General features: G+C 36.2%; 1 pseudogene; it reads left to right on the forward strand.

Moving 5' to 3' along the window:
• Positions 1-16,620: 16,620 nt before the first annotated feature.
• Positions 16,621-24,930, forward strand: LOC139818899 (fatty acid synthase-like; annotated as a pseudogene).
• The last annotated feature ends 1,562 nt before the right edge of the window (positions 24,931-26,492 follow it).

Raw genomic sequence — 26,492 nt, forward strand, 5'->3', positions numbered from 1 at the left:
AATCGCATTTTTAACTCACAAGTAATACGCGAACCTCCTTAAATGCGCGCATAACAAACGGGAGACGACGCCGCGCCGCTGTGTCTCTCTTTCACCGTCGGCTTTTCGAAAGTGGCCGCTCGCCGACGACGATCGTCGCCGTCTTCCTTTTGCAACTGTTTAATATTAATAGAGTTTAGAGCGCGGGATTATCGTATCGTTACATGCATGCACCTCACCGCCGAGGTTGCATCGATTACGTATCGAGAGATTTCCATTTTGATCAGGACTAGATTTAATTACGATAGATTAACCAATCTTTGCAGGATCATAATATTATTTCAATTACTAATAATGGTGTAAATATGAAACGAAAATCAATATTTTTTTACGATCTGCATCTTGTTATACACTATTCCCAAATTTCTACTTTACTTCTATATATTCCCAAATTTCGTACTTTATTAAACGTACGTGTATAATATTAAAGAATTTATAATTTGTACACTTAAAAATTATAAGGAAGCAATGTGCAAGTTTCTACTTGCACACTTCAAAACTATGAGGAAGCAATGTGCAAGTTTCTACTTGCACACTTTTTTTATTGTGATAAACTTTATTATGACTAATATTTGTTATATTATTGCAATAGTTTTTTATTTCTGCTTTAAAATAATTTTTTAAGTATATAAAAATTGCTTTTATTAATAAAATTAGAAAATAATAAATTTCTTTAATTGGCTTAATTGTCTGGATTTTCTCAATATTTGAGATATCGGTCTATTTTTAATTCTATTATATTCTTTAGTCTTTTTTACCCTTATTTCATATATAATTCTTTAAAATTTGGTTGATTAGACCAAACTTTATAAGGCTTTTATGTATGTACGGATTCTCCGAAATTTCAAATGTCTGTAACTCAAGAACTGATTAACCAAATCTTAAAAAAATATATATGAAATAGGGGTAGAAAAGACTGAAGAATATAATAGAATTAAAAATAGACCGATATCTTAAATATTGAAAAAGTTACAGCGTAAAACACATTTTTCTGAAAAATGAAAACCCCCTTGACATTCATACCGTTTGATGGATTTTAAGAAAATTAGAGGAGAACATACTTTCTATGATACTCTATTTGTGTGCAAAATTTCAATCCTGTATCTAAAAAATTGTAGAAGTAGATCCATGTACAAAAATCCACACACACACACACACATCCATACACACACACACGATTTAATCGATCGTTATAAAAAATTCCTTCAAACGATAATGTACTTTAAACAAAATACCACAATTGTTACAAAATATTTATAGATGTACAATAAAAAATTTGAATAAAAAGGGTCATACACATGCTTCTTACATTGATACAACTCTTTGCAGAGCGATGTTTCTTTGTGTTTAACTGTTATCACCTCATTTTCCAAAGGTGAGAAATATTAAACGTTTAATTTATCAAATGACAAGTTTCTATCGGAAAATGTTAAATCTGGAGAAGGCTTTAACTTCTACTGATTTAGACACATTAGACGAAATTATAACTTTGGAACAAGAAAAAGCGAATATGTACAAACATCAGCAGAGTTGTACTATTTTGAGTGATGATGATATCATTTCTCGCTATAGCAACGCATTTGAGGCTTTTACTAAACGCTCGATCCATGGACACACCTCAATATGTTTGTGCATCATGTGAAAGACTTTGTTATAAGAGAAGTGTCTCTAAAATTAATAAGCTTAAAACGCAATTAGGGTAATTCTACAGAATAGGGCCTTTTCCGAATTTTGATATTTTCTTGCGGTTTTTTTGGTAAAAACTTTTGTTGTGACTCCGACAGTGATAATCAATCGGGGGAGCCCGAAAAATATGCATCCTACCTATTTTTTTTTACCTATTTTTACTTTATTTTTGATAAATGTCTAGATTAAGGGCGACCTTACCGATTTCAATGACCTTGATATATGTTGTCAAGGTCATGACCCCGAGTGACCTTCAGAAGGTTTTAGCCGTCGCTCGTTATTCGTTAAAAAGTTATTAACAAAAAGAGTTTGGAAAATACGTAGGTTAGATGACGCGCTTCAAAAGTATTTAACTGTTTAAAGCGCGTCATCTAACCCATGTGGCATCTCGCATATTAACTTTCCACGCATGAAAAGTTCACGCATACACTTTCCACGCGAACCGAGGTTCACGCACACCCCCCCTGCTTTCGGGGAAGGTGCGGTAGCCCCAAAATAGTTCACGCATACACTTTTCACGCGAACCGAGGTTCACGCACACCCTCCCCCTGTTTTCGGGCCGCGGCCGAAAGCAGGGGGGGGTGTGCGTAAACCTCGGTTCGCGTGGAAAGTGTATGCGTGAACTATTTCGGGGCTACCGCACCTCCCCCGAAAGCAGGGGGGGTGTGCGTGAACCTCGGTTCGCGTGGAAAGTGTATGCGTGAACTATTTCGGGACTACCGCACCTCCCCCGAAAGCAGGGGGAGGTGTGCGTAAACCTCGGTTTGCGTGAAAAGTGTATGCGTGAACTATTTCGACATATATATTAGTCATTTATGCCTTCCAATACTCAAAATAGCTGCTATATTTTCTAAACTTTTTTTTGTTAATAACTTTTTAACGAATAACGAGCGACGGCTAAAACCTTCTGAAGGTCACTTGGGGTCATGACATATATCAAGGTCATTGAAATCGGTGAGGTCGCTCTTAATCTAGACATTTATTAAAAATAAAGTAAAAATAGGTAAAAAAATAGGTAGGGTGCATATTTTTCGGGCTCCCCCGATTGATTATCACTTTCGGAGTCACAATAAAGGTTTTTACCAAAAAAACCGCAAGAAAATATCAAAATTTGGAAAAGGCCCTATTCTATAGAATTACCGTCATTATTGTGCAGGAAAATTCCGTAACGGATTAAGGGGATGCTGGAGCCGTCTGTTTTACCGGCATTTTTTGTCGGCACGTAGCGTCGTATTAATTTGACAGAATTAAAAATCCTTCTCCAGAATTGCAGTACATACATTAATGATTCGGGGGAACTCTGATTTTATATAGAAAACGAGAAAAAATTACGGAAGTACAGATTTCCTTATCCTACTTTTATCCCAATATGGCGTCTCGAGTTGCGGCGAGCTGTCAGCTCGTCACAAGATGTATTTCATATAAGAGATATACCATTGGTACGAACGCGAAATCAAGTTCCCCCGAATTGCACAACAAGAAAAACATCGATAAACCCTCCAAATCAAGATTTGGAAGCGTAATATAAAAGTATAATGTCGACATGCATCGTGCGTATGTGTGCGTGCAATGTAGCGTGCTATCCTTGTCTATAACTTTGTCTATACAAGGACAGATATAGTTCGCCGGTCTTCTTTACCGACGCCGATCGAGTTCGGCTACGGCTCCAGCATCCCCTTAATGCCTGCGTATTGCATTTTAAATAATCGATTTGTACATGATACACCCGAAGAAATATCATCTCTTAACACGTTTAAAAAAATTTTTATACAAAGAGCTAAAGCTTTTCAAACTGTTATTAAAATGGGAACGGTAATTATGCATAAAAGGTACATCCTCTCTGATGACCTTGACCTTGACATATGTTGTCAAAGTCACCCCCCTGAGTGATCTTCAGAAGTTTTTAGCCGGCGGTCGTTTTTTTATTAAAAAGTTATTAACATGTAACGATGCACCCCGTTCGCCAAGCATCGTTACCGGCTAGCAACCGTCGGATGCCACCCGACCGACGATCAGTCGGGCGAAGACCAGGGCGCGGTGCGCCTACATTTTTAATACGTTCAAACGCACCGTGTGCGCGGGCCAAGGGCCAAACGCGGCACCGGTGTCCCCCGACGAACGCCGACGGGAGCCGAGCCCCACCGGGGACGAGCGCGCGGCGTCGCGCCGCCCCACCACAGCGCGACTCGCCTTATCCCTCCTAGCGAACCCGCCGCGTTCGAGCGCTATATAAACCGACGCTCCGACATACGTGTAATATACCGAGAAACAGACACTTCGTCTGATCTTCAGCATTCCGCTATTCCGGACAAAAACCTATCCTCAGATCCTAGGGCGACACACCAACGATGTTCGGAGCTCCGAGTCTTGACTGAGGGCTCTCAGGTGTCCCCGCACTCCATCACATCAACCCCGACGGCACGGTTACGCGGGGTCGAGCGCGCTCGGCCTCGCAACGAGGGCTCTCGCTGCCGCTACCCCGGGGCCCCGGAAATCCTCCACTATACGCTACGCGTTCCTGCACGCGTTCGACCATTATCGTAATACCGCGCCGTTCGCAAGTGCACATGCACTACCGGTAATATACCGAGTCCATCTATTATCGTAATACCGCGTCGTTCGCAAGTGCACAGGCACTGCCTGTAATATACCGAGTCCGTCTAGTATCGTAATACCGCGTCGTTACCAAGTGCACATGCACTACCTGTAATATACCGAGTCCGTCTATGTGATATACCGAGCCCGTCGAATATTGTGATACCGCGTTCGTTATTGAGTGCACCCGCACTACTCCTTCGTTGTATATATCGCGTTCCGCCCGTCCCGGCGCTATATCGAATACCGCGCTAACATTTCTCTTCGTGTATATAATAAGCTGAATAACCCACTGCCTGTGGGTTATTCAAATTGATTACAACCTAAATTGATTATTGTCTCTGAGCCTTTCATCGAACTCCTGATCCGGCACGCTAGTCCGCGTTCGATACTAAAGTCAGGCCGTTACAAACAAAAAAAGTTTGAAAAATATAGCAATTATTTTAAGTAGGGGAGACCGGGGCTAACTCGACACTATTTTTTCAAAGGCAATTTTTAATATTTAATTAAAATTTTTAGGCAAATTCAATGGTATATATTTAAAGAGTGTTCCTTCAGGTACAAAATTGATTCAGAAAGTTTTGCTGTACGTTGCTTTGTTTTGCCGCCAGGAAAGGAAAAGTGACGCGAAAACAAATTTTCAAATTGAAAAATGCCGGGATAAACTCGACACCCCGCCGCCGCGCCGGGGCAAACTCAACACTTTGTCTGATCGACACAATTGGATTTGGAACTTATTTTTTACTGTCTGAAAATGAAAATACATTGTTTATTGTGTATTTAAAAAGTACCAAAATTTGGAATAAAGTAGCTAGAACAATTATTTGAAATAATGAGAACAAAAATTGTTGAACTTTTAATTATCTTCATCTAAACTCATGTCTGAAAAACAATTAATGCAGGTAAACTCGCGATCGGACGTGCGCATATATTTGTCATGAGCCATACGGCTGCATGACAAGCATCGTTTTATTACTGGGAGCCGACGAAACGGCGTGGTGTTGACTTTGCCACGGACGTCGTTTTTCACTTTTGTCACTTCAAAAACATGAAAATTTTGAAAATATCCAAAAACGATTATCGGATTCATATAGAGCATCAAATTTCCCATGAAAATCACTTACATATAGATTTGCAAGAGTAAAGCTCGATGAAAGAGTAGAAATTTTCGAGAGATCAGAAAATAGTTATTTGTGTAACAAGTGCGGGAAATTGAGAATTGGACACGAGTGCGGAGTGGACGCACGAGCCGAAGGCGAGTGCGATTACCCGCACGTGTTACACACCTTATTTTATATTACAAAGTGCGTGGAAAGAGGCCCATTGCACACGCGCCATCTGTGCGACGGATAGCCGATTCCGCACGCGCGAGAGATTTGCGGGAATATTTCATTCCTGCACGGGTTTGAGTGGGGAATTTCTCGCGTGGGAAATTGGCTATTTGTCGCACAGATGGCGCGCGCGGAATGGGCCACTTAGGGTGCGTTCGGGAAGCTCGCTACTGCGCTATCAACGCTAACGCTATTAACTCCGTTCATGGAGCCATGATAGCGCTAGCGAATGCGAGCTCTATGAACAGCAGTAGCGTACTAGCGTAGCGTTTCGTAGACCCCTGCGCCGCCAAATTTAAAAAGCTGAGTTAATAGATGCTGTTGTATCAATTACTTCCTTAAGGGGATGCTGGAGCCGTAGCCGAACTCGATCGGCGTCGGTAAAGAAGACCGGCGAACTATATCTGTCCTTGTATAGACAAAGATATAGACAAGGATAGCACGCTACATTGCACGCACACATACGCACGATGCACGTCGACATTATACTTTTATATTACGCTTCCAAATCTTGATTTGGAGGGTTTATCGATGTTTTTCTTGTTGTGCAATTCGGGGGAACTTGTTTTCGCGTTCGTACCAATGGTATATCTCTTATATGAAATACATCTTGTGACGAGCTGACAGCTCGCCGCAACTCGAGACGCCATATTGGGATAAGAGTAGGATAAGGAAATCTGTACTTCCGTAATTTTTTCTCGTTTTCTATATAAAATCGGAGTTTCCCCGAATCATTAATGTATGTACTGCAATTCTGGAGAAGGATTTTTAATTCTGTCAAATTAATACGACGCTACGTGCCGACAAAAAATGCCGGTAAAACAGACGGCTCCAGCATCCCCTTAATATTTTCAGGGCAGAAGTTGAGAGTAGTATGTGTGTAAACGAATACGATTCATTCGTAGTAAAACAACTTAAAGAAACTATTTTATGAAACTCATGTTTGCAAAGCACTTCTGGATCCGACTCTTCAAAGTGTTAGAGGTGTTGCTGAATATCTCGCAGACAAGCAGCAATCTCTTGAAGAATTTTTAATATATATGATCCACAAAATGGTTCCCTTAAATATTACAAATGAGCAGGTTAGATTATTTTTATATTTTATTTATTAACATTAAGGGGATGCTGGAGCCGTCTGTTTTACCGGCATTTTTTGTCGACACGTAGCGTCGTATTAATTTGACAGAATTAAAAAATCTTCTCCAGAATTGCAGTACATACATTAATGATTCGGGGAAACTCCGATTTTATACAGAAAACGAGAAAAAATTACGGAAGTACAGATTTCCTTATCCTACTCTTATCCCAATATGGCGTCTCGAGTTGCGGCGAGCTGTCAGCTCGTCACAAGATGTATTTCATATAAGAGATATACCATTATTGGTACGAACGCGAAAACAAGTTCCCCCGAATTGCACAACAAGAAAAACATCAATAAACCCTCCAAATCAAGATTTGGAAGCGTAATATAAAAGTATAATGTCGATGTGCATCGTGCGTATGTGTGCGTGCAATGTAGCGTGCTATCCTTGTCTATATCTTTGTCTATACAAGGACAGATATAGTTCGCCGGTCTTCTTTACCGACGCCGATCGAGTTCGGCTACGGCTCCAGCATCCCCTTAAGCGACGTTTTAGATTAGATCATATTTTAACAAATATTTTTATTCTAGTAAAACTTATTGTTCAGTTGAGTGACATTGTTTTTATATAAAATGAGGAATATAAATAAATATATTTTTTAATAATATATCCATATTCGGTTCCATTTGATTATATGTTATATAAAATTAATTTATACTTTTAATACAATAATAGTTATTTGTGTAACAAGTGCGGGAAGTTGGCATAAAAACAAAATTAATTTATATTTTTTTACATTTTAACATTTTATATTTATTTATATATTCCATATATTACATATATTATATATATATATATATATATCCATACATATATTATATATATATATATATATTAGAAAGTAAAATAAATTAATTTCTTATTTCCGGGGTTATGTTTGAACAATTTAGTGTTATGTTTGAACAGTTGTTTAGTTGTAGTATGATTGGATTATTTTTCGTGTTGGATGTCGTTAGTATTCTGTCTATGTATTGTTCATTTGTATGTGTTGCGGTATTTGTATCTGTAGTGTTTATAGGTTTTTGTGTTGCGGTATTTGTATCTGTGTTATTTATAGGTTTTGAGTTTTCTTTATTTTGGATGTTGGATGTTGACATGGGATTGTTGATTGATTGTGTAATTGATTTGTATATATTTTTTTGCTATTGATGGAGTCCTCAATGTATCCTTCAGCAACTGTATTCGATTTCCAGCCACCGTGTCGTTTTAATGTTGTTATGTCCGCTCCAGAGTCTGCTAGCAGCGTGGCAGAAGTGCGACGAAAGGTGTGGCCAGTATAAGAATCAGAATTTGCTAATTGTAGATATGATGCGATAATTGATGAAATCTTTCCGAATTTGTTGATTCCAACTGGTTGAGTGGTGCACTTTTCATCTTGATAATTTAGAAAATCTTGAGTTTTGGACATTTTTTGGTCTTAAATTTATATATTTTTTAGATATAGTGTAGAATTCATCGGAGATTATGAAAGATCTTGGTTTGTAAGTTTTTGTAATTGGAATTTTAATGAGCAAGATAGTTTCTTTGTTTTCGATGTCATTAACTTTTATATTGACGAGTTCCTCTCTTCTGCATGCACCACAAACTCCAAATATCATAGCTACCTGTAAATAATTTAGTATATATGTACAGATTGTATAAAATTTTTTATTAATGTAAAAGTTTATGTTTGTATTTGATACATTACCTTTATAAGTAAATATTTTTGGTCATCAGCTTCGTTGAGAAATTTTTGAATTTGTTCTGATGTTAAAACTTTTGCTTTCTTTGGTATATATCCTTGTGACTGTCTCTTCAGGAATGGAATGAGTCTATCATATTTATTAATATTAATATTGTTGTTAATATTTAGAGTCGTTTTGAGCATTGAGTAAATTGCCCATAAGTTGGATGGCTTATGTGTTTTTGATAATTCTGTGAGATATGCTAATATTGTGTTTTCCGAGAATGATTTCGCTTTTTTAGTAATTGTCGACTGTATGAAGTTGTTATATGTATCCGTATATTTGTCTTTGGATTTTGAAGGTAATAGATTTTCTATCGCGTTTCTTGCAGTTTGTGTTATTTCTTGAGGTGTTAGTTGGCCGTCGGTCTCGGTTTCTGGCGTTTCTGGTATGATGTTTGTGTTACTCATTTTCGAATTTATGTGTATGTTTACTTTACTGTGTATGCTCACAATGACTTTACTATGTACGTGTCACTCGTGTCAGGGAAGGTTATGTCTGAGTATTGCTGTGGTAATTCGCGTAGCATTGAAGTTGAAGAATCTTAACGACATCTCGCGGCGCACGGAAACACGTGTAGTGTTTCGCGTAGTGCGCCGCGAGATGTCGTTAAGAACATGTCAGAAATAAGAGGACTCTAGTGGAAAAGACACAGAATGAGTGGGGAAAATAAGGAGAGTGTTGGCAATGAGTCGTGCAGGAATGACATTTCTCACTATATTCCCGCACTGAGTGCGGGAATATAGTGAGAAATTTCTTATGCATGGAATTGGCTATTTCGCGCACAGATGGCGCGCACGGAATGGGCCACTTTCGACACACGTGTGATATAATAGTATATTGTGCACCAAGGGGCGAAAGTAGCGTTTTTCAGACGAGTAAGTTTGCCGCCCGAGCCGAAGGCGAGGGTGGCAAATCACACGAGTCTGAAAAAGCTTTCGCCCCGAGGTGCACACGATATTTTTCACAATATTTTTACGGAAAGTTTGACCTCCATGCCTAGAGAGAGGCGAGAGTGGCCATTTCACGCCAGGACGGCATAGCGGGACGAAAGTAACCACTCTCCTCCCTAGAGCGGAAAGTGATCACTTTCGTCCCTAGGGCGGAAAGTGGCCACTTTCGTCCCTGTTTAGCGGGACAAAAGTGATCACTTTCCGCCCTAGGAAGGAAAGTAGTTACTTTCGTCCCACTAATGCCGTCCTGGCGTGAAATTGGTCACTTTCGCCCCTCTCTACAGGCATGGAAAGTCGAACTTTCCGTGGAGGTGTTGTGAAAAATTATTTCTTTTCATTACTGCTTATGTTTAAACCATGGCAAAAACTGGAAGATCTTAAAAATGGATGTGATACTTATGCAGAATCATTTTACGAGGGAAAGTTAGATCTTGAGAAAGCATTGAAGTATCGTAAAAAATTAGAGGAATTGCAAAAAGCATTTGAAACTTCAAAACAATTGGTTCAACAACGTTTAGATGATTTAGAAAAACAGCACGAGTCTCAAGATAATCCTGATAATCTAATAGGTGTTCAAAATATTGAGGCTGGTGAAACGATGCAAGATTTTAAAGATCTTGGTAAAAATTAGTTCAGGAAATCGATATATCTGAAATGATTTCAAAACTAAATGAAGAGAATTAAAGAAGAGTATCAATTGATAGAGTATCATTTGATAGAGTCATCAATACCGTAACATCGTCGAATGAACAATTACAATTATGTTATACATTAGTAGAGAAGGAGGTACTGGCAAAAGTTTCTTAATTAAAACAATTAAATGCTGGATAAAACATATTCTCAACAAGGATACCGCTATAGCAGCTGCATCTAAGTGATATAGCAGCGTTCAATATCTATGGTTTGACAGTTCACAGATTGCTGCAGTTACCCGTTGAACATGATAATACTCCCAAGTATACACAATACCACATTACTTTTTTCAAAAAAAGTAAAAAAAAGGCGCCAAATACACGCAATGCATTTTGTAAATTCAAAAATCCAATCTAATTAAAAGCTTTATTTTTCTTTAACAAAAATATGTCACAAAATTACGTTATCTAGCTCAACCTAAGTGATATGTATAAATCTAAAAATCCAATCTAAGTGGTAGTAGCTTTAATTTCTTTTTAACAAAATTATTATATCACAAAATTATATTACTTAACTCAACCAGTGACATGTATTTCAAAAAAAAGCTGTGAAATCTTTAAATTGCGCCAATTGCAAAGAAAATATATATATTGCTATGAAAAATAATTGAAAAAGAATTTAAGGGGTAACAGTACAAAATAAAAATATTTAATTAAAATACATATTTAATTTAAATAAATAAAAATATTTAATTAAAATACATATTTAATTAAAATAAATAAATATATTTAATTAAAATAAATACATTTTTCTTGTAAAAAAACTTGGCGCTGCTAGATTTTAAAATTTTAACATTAAAATTTAAACATAATTAGTACTAAAATTTTTGATTGAATAAAAAAACAATAAACATAATTTAGGGAAGAATGCGACGGGAGTAAGAAAGCAGCGCCAAGTTTTTTTACAAAAAAAATTTATTTATTTTAATTAAATATATTTATCTATTTTAACTAAATATTTATTTTAATTAAATATTTTTATTTTGTACTGTTACCTCTTAAATTCTTTTTCAACTAGTTTTCATAGCAATATATATATTCTCTTTGCAATTGGCACAATTTAAAGATTTCACTTTATTTTTAAAATACATGTCACTTGGGTTGAGTTAAGTAACATAATTTTTTGATATAATAATTTTGTTAAAGAGAAATTAAAGCTACTACCTTAGATTGGATTTTTGGATTTATACGTATCAGGTTAAGCTAGGTAACATAATTTTATGACATATTTTTGTTAAAGAAAACTAAAGCTTCCAATTAGATTGTATTTTTGAATTTACAAAATACATTTGCGTGTACTTGGCGTTTTTTTTTACCTTTTTTGATAGATGCAAACGATGATGTATTAAAGCCGTACAATACTTCTTCAACAAATCGTCTCCATGCATTGTACCAGCTTTATACGTTATCGTTTACATAATTCGCCAAATTTTGAGATTATTTTATAGAAAGTTACACTGTTTGGTACCATCGAAATAATAGCATTGACGTACCTTGATGATATTTTTGATATGTCCAAAGACAATTAAGTCTATTATAGAACATAGATAGATTTGATATTTCCTCTTTTCTGTAAATCTCTCTTGTAAATCGGAAAATGAATCCTGGATCACCATCAGCTACTATTCATATAGCACGTATGGTTAATTGAGTTTTTATTATTAATATACAACTTTTAGAATATAATAGTTCCTTACTTATATATAAATATACTGTAAATAAAGAGCACTTCGCACTGCTCGATCCACACGCACGGACTCACACGCGCGCATCGTATGTAGGTCGTAGGATAATGTACATCATGGCTGTCGTGATGAGCGTTGCGCACAATATAAAACAATAACATTATAACAACAGAAAATTAATGTACTATCAACGTTATTTCTAAGTCCAAATTACAAGGAATTTCGAACTGTTGCATGGATCTCAAATAAATGTCAAAGTAACATTTGAAAAATATTTTCTGTAACGGTTTTAAAATATTTTAACAACATTCAGAAAAATTATATTACAAAATAATATTTTTCAAATATGTGTATAATATTATTAAAAAACGTTTAAAAAATACACATAAAATTAATATTTCTAAACGTTAATTTAATGTTCCTTGCTTACTGGGAAGCCTCTTGACAGACAAAATTGTTGTAAATGTGTGCGAACGTATGACTAAAATTGAAATTAGAACGTAAAAATCGTTACTTTTTGCGTACTCAAAAAATCTCGAGATAGATTGCACCGATTTTATTCAGCAAACGACAACTTTGCTCGAATATTTTAGGTACTCGAAAACTCGTTTCGCAAAAATTTCAGATCAACTTGGTAACGTCTTGACGTTTATGCAATGACGTAGTCAGTTAGTCGTTCTTTCTGTGTATTTTTGGCATCGGTTAACAATTTTACATACAATTAAAATTAGCATATGCATCAGATGTCAAAGTTTAGCGGATACTATTCATATTTGTGAATGCGTAAATGCGTAATGACATTATAAAGTAGACAATACAATGTGATTAACCTTTGGTGCCCAGGTAGCACATATACGTTTCAGAAATGTTTTATAAGCGTTTTTCCGAAACGTTTTATAACCGATTTCTAGAAATGTTTCTCATGAGTAAAAATGTCCATTCGAAAAACGTTCGATGGAACGTTTTTTTTCCGATGAAATAACGTTTAAAAAACTATTATAGAAACGTTTTGTTTTAATGATAAAGACATTTTAGATAAAAACATTTAAAATTCCTACTTTTCACGTCTTTTGAACGTGTTTATGACGTCTTTGAGACATGCGTAAAAATGTTCTAAAAGCTTTATGCATATACCATTTATGACGTCTATTCTTTTTCGAAGAAATTCCTGAACTGGTGCACATTCGTGCAATAAGTTAAAGTAAAACAAAATACACTTGTCTCACTATAACTTAATTGCATTACTGATGTGCACCAGTTCAGGAAGTTCTTCAAAACGGAACACACGTATAAATGTTCTTTCAATGGCCACGTTCAGCAGATTTTGCAACTGTTGGAAGTTTTCTAAGCTCAGATTTGTCCGATGACAAATAGATTAAGACCGGTAGGACAAAATTAATTTAAGTAAATAAGTGGATATATGTGCATGAATAAAATAATTTATTTTATGCAATATAAATTTAAATGTTTCAAAAAAAATGCTATTAAAGCTATTATATATATATATATATATATATAGATGAAGCAAATTATAATTTTGAAAGGAAAAATTTAACAAATAGCTAGGTATTTTTGTTAACTGTAGAAACGTAACAATTAAATACGTTTCTTAAATCATGCGGTTTCAAAAACATTTTTGTTCAAACGTTTCTTAATGGTTCTTTACGGTTATAAAACTATGTATACGTTCAAAAAACTTATATGAAACTAATATGTGCTACCTGGGTGGTCACACGGGGTTACAGTGACCCCAACCAATTTTCAAATAGCTGCATGCTGTTTAAAAACTAACGGTTTAAGTAGATAGCAAAAAATTTTAGAATTAAATTTAAACATTGTAGAATATATTCTCATTATAAAAAATTAACTTTTTTAGTGGCATCATGTTCAAAAAAATCCTTTAAGAAATGTCCAAAAAAGAGGTATGATATGACTAATGACCACCGAGAGTTAAATCTGCACATTTTTACATCACGCATGAATTATATGGGTTAAAATAAAATTTGATTTTTTATTATTCTTTATTACTATTCCATATACATATAAATATGTAATATAAAAAATAATTTTGCCTCTTGTAAAAAAATCGGAACAAGGATATTCCAGCGTGTTCGGTCAATACAAGGCTGTGCATGCACAGTATACGGTGCACAATAATAATAATATATTTGTATTAAAATAAATAAATAAGTAATTAAGAACTCTTGATAATGAAAATAACAACTAGCAAGTGAAAAGATTGGTTTGAGAGTACAACGCCGTTAACAGTGCGTAAGTTAACGTTATCTCAACCTTTAATAACTAATAAGCAGAGTTGGGAAGTGATGCGTTACTTGTAGTGCCGGGGGATGGTCAGGTAAATGGCGTGTGTAAAGATAAGTAAGGGTATGAAGGAGGATATGTATAGGTGTACATAAGTATTGAATTGTCAATTTATAAGGGGACACCGAGACCACAACGTTGATGACATCTTTTAAATCTAAATTACCGATTTTGACATATGTACTTAAAAAATCTCCCTTAATATTCAATGTAGAAAAAAAAATGAACGCGTGGTCGCCACGCGCGTTAGAAGTGAAACTTCTGAAGGCAAGGCTTTGCCATAACTTTTCTGAAATTAATACAAAAACAATGCAACGGAATTAGTCACTCCAAGCCGCCCGCAACTCGAAAATATAGTGTTACACGCAGTTCTCACTATATCCGTCTCGCCAGTGCCGTACGCCTAATCGAATTTTCGTGACGCGTTTTCGAGTCGCAAACTCGAATTTACTTACCGATCCAAAAGAAGTTTCACTTTGTACGCCTGTTGGTGGAATTTTCGTGACACTATTTCGTGACGTTTTTTCGTGTCGCACAATCAAACTTACTACTGTACCAATGAAGTTTCATTTCGTACGCCTATTGGTCGAATTTTTGTTACACTTTCCGTGTCGCACAATCGAACTTACTACCGTACCAAAGAAGTTTAATTTCGTACGCCTATTGGTCGAATTTTCGTTACACTTTTCGTGTCGCATAATCGAACTTACTACCGTGCCAGAAGAAGAACCGTCTCGCCAACGCCGTACGCCTATTGGTCAAATTTTCACTTTTCGTGTTGCACAATCAAACTTACTACCGTACCAAAGAAGTTTCATTTCGTACACCTATTGGTCGAATTTTCGTTACACTTTCCGTGTCGCACAATAGAACTTATTACCGTACCAAAGAAGTTTAATTTTGTACGCCTATTGGTCGAATTTTCGTTACACTTTTCGTGTCGCGGCATAATCGAACTTACTATCGTGCCAGAAGAAGAACCGTCTCGCCAACGCCGTACGCCTATTGGTTAAATTTTCGTTACACTTTTCGTGTCGCACAGTCGAACTTATTACCGTACCAAAGAAGTTTAATTTTGTACGCCTATTGGTCGAATTTTCGTTACACTTTTCGTGTCGCGGCATAATCGAACTTACTATCGTGCCAGAAGAAGAACCGTCTCGCCAACGCCGTACGCCTATTGGTTAAATTTTCGTTACACTTTTCGTGTCGCACAGTCGAACTTACTACCGTACCAAAGAAGTTTCACTTCCGTTACACTTTTTCGTGTCGTGAATCGAACTCACTACCGTGCCTAAAAAAGTTTCACTTCAAAAATAAAGACACTTTTATTATACAAGATGTTTCTTAAAGATCGCCTAACTACATAGCGCTATTCCTTATCAAAAATTGAATCGAAAAGTTCTGAGGTTATTGAGTAAAGTTAATTCAATCAGCAATGTCTTTTAGCCGGACATACATCAGTGAGCCGCGTACCCAGGTAGTGCGCTTACGCAGGTGCGACTTCGCAAAAGTTTCTCTGTGCCAAAGGAGAAATGCAAATATTTAAAAAAAATCGCTTTAGGGACGTTCTAAACTTCAATCAGTTTAACAAACAGTAATTTCTTGGTATACTGTTTCTGAGTTTATTCTATTATTATACATATATCAGCATTGTGTCCAGTAATTTCCACGATTGTATAGTAAACATGCATAATGGATGCGTCAATGTTGAAATGTTAGAAATTTCAATCGGCTGCCACATTAATATATATGTACAGGAAATGTAATACATAAATAGAGAGGATCGGGGATATGTGACTCAGTTGCGTTTTGACTTCACTCTTGAATGTTTTAATTGCCACGGTGCTTCCACTTCCTATTGGTACGTACATATAATTTTAAATTGTATTTGATTATTTTCTTTATTTTACATTTATATCTGTTTTCTCAAAAAATAAATAAAGCATTTTGTTGTAGAATTTGTCTATTTTTAAAAAAAGATACCATGAATCGACCAAACTCGTATAACAGCATCGATGCTGAAGAAGAAATCGTTATCTCCGGCATTGCTGGCCGATTTCCTAATAGCGACAATTTAAAAGAGTTTCAAGAAAATCTTTTTAACAAGGTGGATCTTGGTTCGAGCGATCATAGACGCTGGAATAAATGTAATAAATTTTTCCGTTAATATTAAGCTATATATATTTTCAAGATTAAAAAAAATTCGTATTTTATAATAATTATAATTAAAGATTTGCAATATCTAATCCAAAAATTTTTAAAAACGATGTTAGAATCGAATAGAAAACTGTGTGTGTTACACTATATACATATTATATAAGAAAATAATCCTCGTAATTTATGTTGAAAATTACAAATTACATTTTATTAATTCAAACAGTTTTATCTTTTTACTTTTTTTTCTTGTTACTTGTTAATATATTTATTTCTTATATAGCTTATTATAGCATGCCTCATCGAATTGGTCAAGTCAACAATATCGAGAAATTTGATTCAGAATTTTTTAATATACCCGCTACGGAAGCTCATATAATGGAGCCTATGTCTAGAATGTTATTGGAACATACTTACGAAGCAATTATCGATGCGGGTGTAAATCCAAAAGAATTACAAGGAACAAGAACGAGTGTTCTTACAGCACTTTCTGTATCTGAGACTCGATCGTATTTTTCTTTTAAACCTGAGGTGTGATATATTTAATTATTATGTACAGCATAATTAATAGAAATTTATTTATAAAAATAATAACCATATGTAAAATTCTTGTTGCAAGCATAAGAATCTGTCCCTTTTTACTATATGAAGTATAGAAAAATTTTACAATATTTTTAAAAAATTTTAAAAATAAATATTTAACTTATAACTTATTTATACATTTTAATATTTCAAATACATTTAGAACCATGTACTGTGATTAGCTTGCTAGATTATCTATGATTGGATACAACGTTTCTTTCGTGGCAAACCAAATTTCTTACTGGCTCGGCGTTACTGGACAATCGCATAATATTGATACTGCATGTAATTCAAGTAACGTTGCTATAGTGAAAGCTTACGAGCTGATTCGATCCGGAGAGTGCGACGCGGCCATTATCGCTTCTGCCAATCTGTGCCTCCATCCTCATATCCAAATCCTATTTTACAATCTAGGTATGTATTTATTATATCTTATTATATTGTATATTATTTGTATATTGTATATGTTGGATCATAAGCAATATTAATATATTTAGGTACTTATCTAACTCATTTATTTTCATTTTTACACAAATTTCAGATTTTTTTATTTTGGTAACCATGCATTATTGATCATACATGTACATACATTATGTCGTGTACTTGTTATTAATATCTACAATTTTTTTTTTATTTATGGTACAATATTTAACAAGAAAACATTTGTCTAATAAAATTAATTGTTTTTGTATCTATTTTTGAACTCTATAACAAAGATAAATATTGCTCATCTTTTCTCTTGAAAATATTATTTATTTGGATTTTGAGGTATTGTTATGTACAAACTCCGGGATTTCTTTTAATTTTTCGGGAACTGGGGAAAGAATTGAAAGTAAGGGCATATGGAAAAATGGTGCAATATAGTGAAAAATACAGTATATATCTCATAAGTATACGTCATAGACTATATATATCTATATATGTACCAACAGTTGGAAGATTATTTTACTAAAGTTTTGCTCCACAACCTAATCGTAGAGTCCACAGATAATAAGATAAATAGTATTAATTAAAACCGAATTTGTTATTAGGAAAAGTGCGAGCAATGTTAACATTCCAGACAAAATAAATTTATTCTTTATTTTTTTAACCTAATAATATTTCTGTGTGTATTTATACATAGGTATATTTTCAACTTATCGTGTTAGTAATGTTACGTCCAGCGGACTCTACGATATCCCTTTTTCGCGGGAATTCTTATGCGGCTAAGATAGCCCTAAGATTAGAATAAACAAGCCAAGTACGGACGGTTATCGATCGGGGTGAGGTTAGATCTCCTCGCATTCCTTTTTTTTATGATCAAACTACCCATTTGCTTGGGCAACTAAAAGCAACCCCTCAGATGATAAATTATTAACAGACGGGGGATATGGTGACCAGATTCTCGTCAACCTCGTCTGGCCCATAACTATAAATCCGGCAACACGACGCGCAGAAAGGAGCCTTAACTTCAGACGAGGGATGATGGGGATCTGTATTATATCGCCCGACTCACTCAAAACTGGCCGTGCTATGTTCCGACAAACAGAAACAAAACCTAATACGTGCTTTTAGAAATCTTAAGAGCACGTGGCGGAAGTTTCTGTTTGCAATAAAACCGCACTTAAAATTGAGAAGTATGGATCGTCTGTCAGCATAGAAACAGGGTCGCGAGATAAGTAAGGAACCCTAATAAAAGAGAAATCGGCGATAGCCAAAAAACAAATGCGTCACTGAAAAGAACCGATGGGTTACACCCCCAATAAGACAGTGGGGCCTTAAGAGGGGTCTCACCAATGGAAAACCGGAAAAATCGATAACCGTCTCTAGCTTTCTAGGATAGGCGTAAACTCAAATCTACCTCTTGGGCAAGAAACATCTCGCCCAATAAGAATTTCCTTAAATAATAATTAGAAACATCCCGCCAACCAGAAATCCTTTAAACGAAAACCAGACACATCCCACACGAAATCCACCTCTTCCATCCTTCGAACCTTCCTATTTAAATCGCGACGTCGCAGGACTAGCGCGCAGAGAAATTTTCTCAGTTCAAGTCCGCATTGCTCGGTTACAATCTAAACCTCATTCGTTTCGAGAACCTCACGTTTAGAGTCACGTTTAGAGTCAGTGCAGCAAATCCGACGGACCAGTCGCCCCAACTCACTCACCGACGAGTCCAACATCCATTACTGAGAGAAGGCGTACTGAGACTCGTTCAAATTCAAGTCATCAAGTAGTAAGTCCCGGAATTTTCCTGATCCTTTTTTTTCACGTTATTGCCCCCCTTCTTAAACGGTCTATCGATTGTCGGACCCCCGGAAGCTTATTATATAATTGGGGGTCGGTCAGTGTAGGCAGCAGGTTCCCAGCGGTCGTTGGCGTTGTCGTGGGCCGGACTTACCTCCCGGCGTCTCGTCGCTGTCGTGGACTCAGCTGGTCCACTGACCTCCCTGAGCTTATGCTCGTGGGTCGGTTAGTGTAGGCATCGAGTTCCCAGCGGTCGTTGGCGTTGTGGTAGGCCTGACTTGGCTCCCGGCGTCTCGTCGTTGTCGTGGACCCAGCCTGTCCACTGACCCCTTCCCCCCCTTTTTTACGATTTTCTTTTGTTCGCTTCCGACCGGGTCCGAGAGAGATCGACTAAATAGTAAATAATTTTAGTGGACCAGAAAGTCCTAGCCCCTCAAGGACCGAATCTCCGCACAATCAGGCGACAAAGAAATCGCCAGAACAAGCGGACGCGACGGGAGGTCGAACTCCCACGGGAGCAGCTCAACGCCGGTCCTCCGCGACTCGCCATCCCACCCCCCCTACCAGCGTGTACAGAAGAACCCGGTTGTTCTAACCACAATCGTCCCGCTAACATCCTGCCCTATCGCCCAGTCGTCCTGCCTTTTCGCCCATTTGTCGAACATCGCCCTATTTGCCGCGTGGCTCCGTTTCGCGTGGTCCCTCCTCGCGTGGTCCCCGTCAACCCCGATCCAGCCCGCTTCCTAGAACCTCCCGATTCTCCCTCCTCTTCCCGAAGTCCGTCTCCAACCTCTTCGACCGCCTCGACCCTCGATCTCGAGGAACTAGCCGACCCAGAGATCGTGATCTTAGAATAAATTTTAATTTTTTTTTTCTTTTCTCATATGTTTTAACTTCACAATTTACATATACTTTAATTTTAAGCTCCGATTTAAATTAATTTACACACCTACACACTTCACTAAATTCATGTAATCTCACTTCTGATTCCGATTATAATAATAGCGGGCAAGATGTTCATTTTCAAATAAGTTTTTCTTTAAAGATCTTGCCCGATCACCCCGCACCTATGTAGCACCCGCGCGAAATACACACACACGTTACACATACATCCGACACTCACACTTATAAATGTATTCAATTTTATTTTACCTAATTCTCATTTATTGTTCACCTAGCTTATATTATTGTAATAAATGTTTATCTTATATTAAATATTAATTTCAATTTGCATTCATTTATAACTTAAGACCCGCTACCATCCACCTCTCGAAATTGCACGAGGTCCGATCCTGAGTTAAAGGGATTAAATTCTCTGACTCGAAAAAGGACCGACGATCGCACCGCTCACGAAAGGCGTCCTAACGACTTTACAGACGTTGACCCTTTCTGAGTCATAAAAGTGCGTTCGGCTCGCGCCACGCGTCTCCGAGCGCGTACCTGCGAGCGACATTTGTAAGTATCTAGCTGCGTCCTCCCTTCCCCCGACCCCTCTGGCTAGCCTTTCCTTGCTTCCCAGATTTTCATATCCTAATCCCGGGGTTGGACGTAACAGTAAACTGCGCGCCGATCTTTTGTTGGACTTAGCTAGAATACAGCTTCCGTTGAAATATTAATTTTCCCCTCCCTCATAAATTGATCAATTTTACTTTGATGCTAATAAGCAGTTTACTAATTGTAAGTTGAAAATATGTATATAAATACAAACAAAAATATTATTAGACTACCCAGATCTAGCTTGGACCGTAAATGGCAGTTTTTCTACATTGCTTATTTAATTCTATTGTTTTTGTATTTACTTCTATACTCTATAACTAACATTATTTTTGTGCATTTTTGTCTTTGAAGAAATTTAATATTTAATAAACAAAACAGTATTAATTAAAAATAAAATATTAGAGGAAGCATAAATAAGGAAAACACATTGTCAAAGTAAAATTATTTGCATTTTTGTTTTAATTAATAGTGTAAAATTGAAATAAAATTAATAATATTATAATTTCAATGTATGTCTTCAATGCTTTCTAAAATATACATGTTTATATTCGCGTCTTTTATTAAAATAAAATAAAATATATTTTACTTATAACATTTATTTTGGCAGTGTTTATCCTGTATTTCTGCGTTTTGTAATGATATCAAAGAAATTTGTTTATTAGTATCAATTTATTTCAGGGGTTTTGTCTCCTAACGGTTACTGTAAACCCTTTGACGAGGAAGGAGCCGGATATATGCGTAGCGATACAGTCGCGGTAGTATATCTGCAAAAGGCAAAAAATGCAAGAAGAATATATGCGACCCTCGTACACGGTAAAATAAATTGCGATGGTTTTAAAGAAGAAGGTATTACCTTTCCATCGGTCGAAAAGCAAAAAATATTATTGGACGAATTTTATAAGGAATGTGAGATCTCACCCAATGAGTTATCTTACATGGAGGCTCATGCAACTGGTACTCTTGCCGGTGATCCCGTAGAAGTTATGTCTATTGACCAGATTTTATGCGTTAAAAGAAACACTCCTTTATTGATGGGCTCGGTAAAATCGAATATTGGACATTCTGAACCCGCCAGTGGCCTTTGTCAAATCGCAAAGGTACATTTGTAATAAAATGATTTAACACTGACTTTGCTTAAAATGTGATTAGAGCAATTTATATTTTTTTTTATTGTTATAATTATGATATATATGTATATAATACATTTATATTATAAAATAATTAATATAATTACTGCTAATAAAAAGATGTGATTTCTTAAAGGTATTATTAACGATGGAAACTGGTATAATTACGCCTACTATACACTTCAAACGTCCGCGAAAAGATTTAACTGCTATTATCGAAGGAAGAATAAAGATTGTCACTGAACCAACAGAATGGGAGGGTGGTTATGTAGGTATCAATTCTTTTGGGTTTGGAGGGGCTAATAGCCACATATTATTAAAATCAAATCCTAAACAAAAAATCAACAATGGAGCTTCGAATGACGACTTACCTAGGCTTGTAGCTGTATCTGGTCGTACGGAGGAAGCAGTTAAAATCATTTTTGATTACGTAAGCAAATATTGTAACGGCTTACTTTATTTATTTCAGCAATGGCTTTTTTATGACATTTACTTTTCTATTACCATATAAATATAATAAACATAAAATAAATTTAAATATAGTACATTTACGAAATATTTAAAAAAATAATTTTGCATATACATGTAATAAAGTATACATTTTTAAAATTATTTTAAATCTGCACAAAAAAAAGTCAATGTATTTTGTTCAATATATTATTAGCAAAACATTTTTTGCAAAATTAAATAGTATTATCTTTTCTTTTATGTAAAATTATTTCAAGAAGAATAAGATAAATATTATTGATTTATTGTTACTAAATGCAGGTGCGGAATCGATCAACAGATGCAGAATTTATATCCTTATTACATCATATTCATAATGATAATATAGAAGGTCACCTTTACAGAGAGTACATGATAACTAAGTCTAAAATATCTCATAATACAATTATTAAAATAGAACATACTCCATACACGAAAAGACCGATTTGTTTTATATTTTCTGGACTAGGATCTCAATGTTTGGAATGAGTAAGTAAATATTTTATTGTAAAATACTTCAAATATATACAAATTTTAACAATTCTTAAGAATATACCTACATATAACACATAAGAATATTAATAATCTTTTACAATTATTCAGAAAACCCTTTAATCATAATCTTAACATATTCCTAATATGTTTTTAACCCCATAATACTGCATAGACGTTTTATTTATTGCTATTTATTAGGAATTTAATTTATACAATTTTAGAATTTAAAAGTAAAATTGAATTCTAAAAAAATATTCTATCGGAATAAATATTACAATATGGCGAACAGCTAGATTCCTTTCTTGCATATCCTTCCCGACTACATTCAATACTAAATGGCGTGTGTGTACGTGTTTGCGTGTGTAAATACGCAAATAATTTGATATACATATCTGTATATTAAAATTTAAAAACTTCTTTAAAATTTTAATAGGTCGCGCTCTAATGAAATTCCCAGTGTTTGCCAAGACAATCCAGAAATGTGATATTGTCCTAAGATCTTACGGAATATTACTTACAGATATTTTAACAAATGATAATAAAAATATTTTTGATAATATCATTAATTTATTATTGGGTCTCATTGGACTACAAGTAAGAAAAAAATTTTCTTTTTAACCTTATAAATGTATTTTATATGTATACATATACCATATATCAAAGACAATTAAATATTTACTTTATAATTCTAATCTTTATTTAAACCAAATAGTAAAGTATTTCTTTTATATGTATTACAGATTGGATTGGTCGATCTTTTAACATCTATTGGTATTGTCTCCGATTTTATAATCGGTCATTCCATTGGTGAACTAATTTGTGGATATGCCGATGGATGCTTAACAGCCGAAGAAACGATTCTAGTGGCATATTTCATCGGTTTAGCACTTCATGAGTCGAAAATAATTAATGGTTCTATGGCTGAAATTAATCTTGATTGTAAAACCTTAAAAGTCATATGTCCTTCGGATATCGATATAGCTTGTTACAATAGTTCTTCTAATTTTATTGTGAGCGGACCAACAAATTCTATAAAAGCATTCCTCACCAAACTGCAGGTATACTAATGCTTATAAACAACATAATATTATCTGCTTAATTTTTTAAATCGTTTTATTAAAGCAATAAAATTGTAAGCCATATGTAATACTTATAATTTTATTAGACTAACCGAATGACTATTATAATTTGCAATTTTCTTCAATACTTTTAGGCTGATAATATTTCTGTGAAAAGGATTTCTTGTGGTAATATACCTTTTCATAGTCGTTACATCAAACCTGCTATAGCTAACTCCGAAGAACACTTGAACCAAATATTACCACAAAAAGAGTTTCGCAGCTCAAAATGGCTAACAACAACCGCTCATAAGTATTCCAATACACTTCTGCCTTTATGTTCAAAATATTATACACATTATCTGTTATCCCCGGTGTTGTTCGTAAACGCGATGCGTTTGATTCCAAAAAATGCAGTGACGATTGAGATATCTTCTCAGAATATTCTTCAACACATTTTAAACAACTATTTATGCTCTACAGTAACAAATGTAGCGTTGTATGAACGTACCGAAAATCATAGTGGTGAGATATTTTTAGAATCAATCGGAAAACTCTATAATGCAGGATTGCAGCCACAGATTGCAAATCTTTATCCAATAGAAAAACTTCCTGTAAGCCGCGGTACCTTAATGATTTCTCCTCTCATAAGGTATGCATATTTTGCGTTTATGTACAAATAAAAAATATCCGAATAACAGAAACTTTCATAAGCTTTACTTTAAAGCATTGAAATAAATTTATTAAAAGATTATATTTAACAAACAACATAATATTGAATTTCTGGTTTTTTTTTTAAATAATGTAGATAAGAAATTTGTTTTTTATTGCTGCACTGAACTGTGAGTGCATTAGAACTTTACTTCTTGCTTTCGCCAAATTTTAAACATAATCTAATCTTAGTTAAACATAATCTAATCTTAGTTTTTCGGCCTTCACATGAGACCGTCGTATTTTTCCGACCCGCCACGAATTTTATATAATTGACGCACAATGATCCATCATTGTTAAAATAACTTGAAAAGGACCCAAATTAGTGGTCGAAACGTCGTTGTGATATACTGAATAAAACTTGCCAGTCAGGCCGTTTAACTATACCGAATTATGAATTTTTCACTCTAATTTCTAGAGCGACTATTCTACCAGAGTAATACAATCTTTCTCTCTCTCTCTCTCTCTCTCTCTCTCTCTCTCTCTCCTCTCTCTCTCTCTCTCTCTCTCTCTCTCTCTCTCTCTCTCTCTCTCTCTCTCCTCTCTCCCTCTCCCTCTCCCTCTCCCTCTCCCTCTCCACCTCTCCCTCTCCCTCTCCCTCTCCCTCTCCCTCTCCCTCTCCCTCTCCCTCTCCCTCTCCCTCTCCCCTCTCCCTCTCCCTCCTCCCTCTCCCTCTCTCTCCCTCTCCCTCCCTCTCCCTCTCCCTCTCCCTCTCCCTCTCCCTCTCCCTCTCCTCTCCCTCTCCCTCTCCCTCTCCCTCTCCCTCTCCCTCTCCCTCTCCCTCTCCTCTCTCTCTCTCTCTCTCTCTCTGTGAGTATGGTGTGCACGTCCATTGTGTTGCTCCTGCTTTATCCTGTCATATCTCTGCCGTGAGCTGCCTTCGGGCCCTTTTGTTGCAGGTATTGGCACATTCTTTAGTTGCTTTTCGCGCACAAGTGGTATCTCGTGGGTGCTTGCAACCTAACCGAGTGCATTTCAACTGCAAATTCTATCGCCGTTTGCTGTTCCTGTCGTGGACGTTGATCGTGACTGCGCATGCGCCTCTCACTGCCAACCTTCTCCATCTGAGCATGTTGCTGATTGGTGGCTGTATGTAGCGGCCGCACTGTGAACAGTGACTTACGTCCACCGCTGCGCATGCGCCTGCCTTGCCGATCTTTTCTGCACTTCTTGGTCTGTGGTTGATATTGACTGCTGCTGCGCATGCTTCTATCGTTGCCAACCTTCTCTATCCGGATTCTACTATCTCTGGGCATGTGTTTCCTGACTGACTGCTTATTGGCTGCTTTACGCAATACCGTCTCTGTCGTCGTGTGGTGAATTTTATGATCACAGTTGTACATGCGCCTATCATTACCGTGCATCACTATCTGCATGTAGTGACTTTTACATTGAACTCTGCGTCACCTTGAGTGATCGATCACTGCTTACCTGATTGGCGGGAATGCAGCGTGAGTGCGCTAGGTGTAAGAAATCTATCGCGACCACAACGGTTTACCGGTTTCTGCGGCGAACTCGTACATTGTCTCATTGGTTTCGGGCGCGGTTCGAGACATTGTCATTTCTAAAAAGAGGGCACGTCGCGCACTCACGCAGAGGGAGGTTTGTGGAGTCGACTCTGATCGGAGCGTTTATGTTAACGAGCTACTGCCTAAGGAGATACACGAATTGTTGCAGCGTGCCAAGCGTGTTGCCAAGGATAAGATGTACAGGTACGTCTGGGTAAGGGGGGGATGTATATACGTCAGACTCTCGGATGGTGAGCCTGCTGTTTTGATCGATTCTGTCGCCGATCTTGATAAGCTGGTTTGACATGAGCATTCCGATCGCTTGTCAACTTCTTTCTTGCATCGTGGTTCGGTTTTGGGCGCTGCTTCAATTCGTGTAGCTCAATTTAATGCTAACTCTTTACGGGGGCACATTGAGTTTATCCGGCTTCACTTCAACACCAATCTTTACCATATTATTTCCGTATCCGAGACTT

This window comes from Temnothorax longispinosus, chromosome 9 (genome assembly GCF_030848805.1).
Source record: "Temnothorax longispinosus isolate EJ_2023e chromosome 9, Tlon_JGU_v1, whole genome shotgun sequence".
Classification (NCBI taxonomy): domain Eukaryota; kingdom Metazoa; phylum Arthropoda; class Insecta; order Hymenoptera; family Formicidae; genus Temnothorax; species Temnothorax longispinosus.